Source organism: Bactrocera neohumeralis, unplaced genomic scaffold (assembly GCF_024586455.1).
Source record: "Bactrocera neohumeralis isolate Rockhampton unplaced genomic scaffold, APGP_CSIRO_Bneo_wtdbg2-racon-allhic-juicebox.fasta_v2 ctg1764, whole genome shotgun sequence".
NCBI lineage: Eukaryota > Metazoa > Arthropoda > Insecta > Diptera > Tephritidae > Bactrocera > Bactrocera neohumeralis.
In genome coordinates this window covers 20535-24354 of record NW_026089835.1, presented here as the reverse complement: position 1 = coordinate 24354, position 3820 = coordinate 20535, and positions in this window count along the sequence as shown.

Below are 3820 nucleotides of genomic sequence, written 5' to 3'. Positions count from 1 at the left end.
TTTTTACGCAACTTGATATCGATTGCTCAATGTGTATGTACTAAAAATCGATTCTACACCTTATTATAAAATTGTCAGATTATTCCAAATATACTGTCATTATGGCTATACGACAACTCTATGAACACTCCAATAACATCAAAAAGGCTAATTAGCATAAATATGTAAAGCTCATGTTTTTTCAGTACTTGATATCAACTGGTTAATGTGCGTGTACCAAAAAATCAATTCTACACCTTAATTTAAGATTGTGAAATTGTTCCAAATACATTGTCGCTATTGCTATAGGGCAACTCTATGACAACTCCAATAACATCAAAACGGCTAGTTAGCATAAATATGTAAAGCTCATATTTTTACGCAACTTGATATCGATTGCTTAATGTGTATGTATCAAAAAATCGATTCTACACCTTAATTTAAGATTGTGAAATTTCTCTAAATACACTGTCGTTATGGCTATACGACAACTCTATGGACAACACCAATAACATCAAAACGGCTAGTTAGCATAAATATGTAAAGTTCATATTTTTACGCAACTTGATATCGATTGCTTAATGTGTATGTACCAAAAAATCGATTCTACACCGTAACTTAAGATTGTGAAATTTTCTAAATACACTGTCGTTAGGGCTATACGACAACTCTATGACAACTCCCATAACATCAAAAAGGCTAATTAGCATAAATATGTAAAGTTCATGTTTTTTCAGTACTTGATATCAACTGGTTAATGTGCGTGTACCAAAAAATCAATTCTACACCTTAATTTAAGATTGTGAAATTGCTCCAAATACACTGTCGTTATTGCTATACGACAACTCTATGACAACTCCAATAACTTCAAAAAGGCTAATTAGCATAAATATGTAAAGTTCATATTTTTACGCAACTTGATATCGATTGCTTAATGTGTATGTACCAAAAAATCGATTCTACACCTTAATTTAAGATTGTGAAATTGTTCCAAATACACTGTCGTTATGGCTTTCAGGCAACTCTATGACATTTCCAATAACATCAAAAAGGCTAATTAGCATAAATATGTGAAGTTCATATTTTTACGCAACTTGATATCGATTGCTTAATGTGTATGTACTAAAAAATCGATTCTACACCTTAACATAAGATTGTTAGATTGTTCCAAATACACTGTCGTTATGGTTATACGACAACTCTATGACAACTCCAATAACTTCAAAAAGGCTAATTAGCATAAATATGTAAAGTTCATATTTTTACGCAACTAGATATCGATTGCTCAATGTGTATGTACTAAAAATCGATTCTACACCTTATTATAAAATTGTCAGATTATTCCAAATATACTGTCATTATGGCTATACGACAACTTCTATGACACTCCAATAACATCAAAAAGGCTAATTAGCATAAATATGTAAAGTTCATATTTTTACGCAACTTGATATCGATTGCTTAATGTGTATGTACTAAAAAATCGATTCTACACCTTAATTTAAGATTGTAAAATTGTTCCAAATACACAGTCGTTATTGCTATACGACAGCTCTAATGACAACTCCAACAACTTCAAAAAGGCTAATTAGCATAAATATGTAAAGTTCATATTTTTACGCAACTTGATATCGATTGCTGAATGTGTATGTACTAAAAAATCGATTCTACACCTTAATTTAAGATTGTGAAATTGTTCCAAATACACTGTCGCTATGGCTATACGACAACTCTGTGGAAACACCAATAACATCAAAACGGCTCGAGTTAGCATAAATATGTAATGTTTATATATTTACGCAACTTGATATCGCTTGCTTAATGCGTATGTACTCAAAAAATCGGTTCTACACCTAAATATGAGAATGTGAAATTGTTCCAAATACACTGTCGTTATGGCTATACGACAACTCTATGACAACTCCAATAACATCAAAAAGGCTAATTAGCATAAATATGTAAAGCTCATATTTTTACGCAACTAGATATCGATTGCTTAATGTGCATGTACCAAAAAATCGATTCTACACCTTAATTTAAGATTGTGAAATTGTTCCAAATACACTGTCGCTATTGCTATAGGACAACTCTATGACAACTCCAATAACATCAAAACGGCTAATTAGCATAAATATGTAAAGTTCATAGTTTTACGCATCTTGATATCGATTGCTTAATGTGTATGTACTAAAAAATCGATTCTACACCTTAATATAAAATTATGAAATTGCTCCAAATACACTTTCGCTATGGCTATACGACAACTCTATGACAACTCCAATAACATCAAAAAGGCTAATTAGCATAAATATGTAAAGTTCATATTTTTACGCAACTTGATATCGACTGCTTAATATGTATGTACCAAGAAATCTATTCTACACCTTAATATAAGATTGTGAAATTGTTCCAAATACACTGTCGTTATGGCTATACGACAACTCTATGACAACTCCAATAACATCAAAAAGGCTAATTAGCATAAATATGTAAAGTTCATATTTTTACGCAACTTGATATCGATTGCTTAATGTATATGTACTAAAAATCGATTCTACACCTTAATATAAAATTCATAGATTGTTCCAAATTTACTGTCGTTATGGCTATAAGACAACTCTATGACAACTCCAATAACTTCAAAAAGGCTAATTAGCATAAATATGTAAAGTTCATATTTTTACGCAACTTGATATCGATTGCTTAATGTGTATGTACTAAAAAATCGATTCTACACCTTAATTTAAGATTGTGAAATTGTTCCAAATACACTGTCGTTATGGCTATACGACAACTCTATGACAACTCCAATAACTTCAAAAAGGCTAATTAGCATAAATATGTAAAGTTCATATTTTTACGCAACTTGATATCGACTGTTTAATGTGTATGTACCAAGAAATCGATTCTACATCTTAATATAAGATTGTGAAGATTGTTCTAAATACACTGTCGTTAGGGCTATACGACAACTCTATGACAACTCCCATAACATCAAAAAGGCTAATTAGCATAAATATATAAAGTTTATATTTTTACGCATCTTGATATCGATTGCTTAATGTGTATGTACTAAAAAATCAATTCTACACCTTAATTTAAGATTGTGAAATTGTTCCAAATACACTGTCGTTATTGCTATACGACAACTCTATGACAACTCCAATAACTTCAAAAAGGCTAATTAGCATAAATATGTAAAGTTCATATTTTTACGCAACTTGATATCGATTGCTTAATGTGTATGTACCAAAAAATCGATTCTACACCTTAATTTAAGATTGTAAAATTGTTCCAAATACACTGTCGTTATTGCTATACGACAACTCTATGACAACTCCCATAACATCAAAAAGGCTAATTAGCATAAATGTGTAGAGTTAATATTTTTACGCAACTTGATATCGATTGCTCAAAGCGTATATACTCAAAAAATCGATTCTACACCTTAATTTAAGATTGTAAAATTGTTCCAAATGCACTCTCGTTATGGCTATACGACAACTCTATGACAACTCCAATAACTTCAAAAAGGCTAATTAGCATAAATATGTAAAGTTCATATTTTTACGCATCTTGATATCGATTGCTTAATGAGTACGTATCAAAAAATCGATTCTACACCTTAATTTAAGATTGTGAAATTGTTCCAAATACACTGTCGCTATTGCTATACGACAACTCTATGACAACTCCAATAACTTCAAAAAGGCTAATTAGCATAAATATGTAAAGTTCATATTTTTACGCATCTTGATATCGATTGCTTAATGTGTATGTACTCAAAAAATCGATTCTACACCTTAATATAAGATTGTAAAATTGTCGCCAATTACACTGT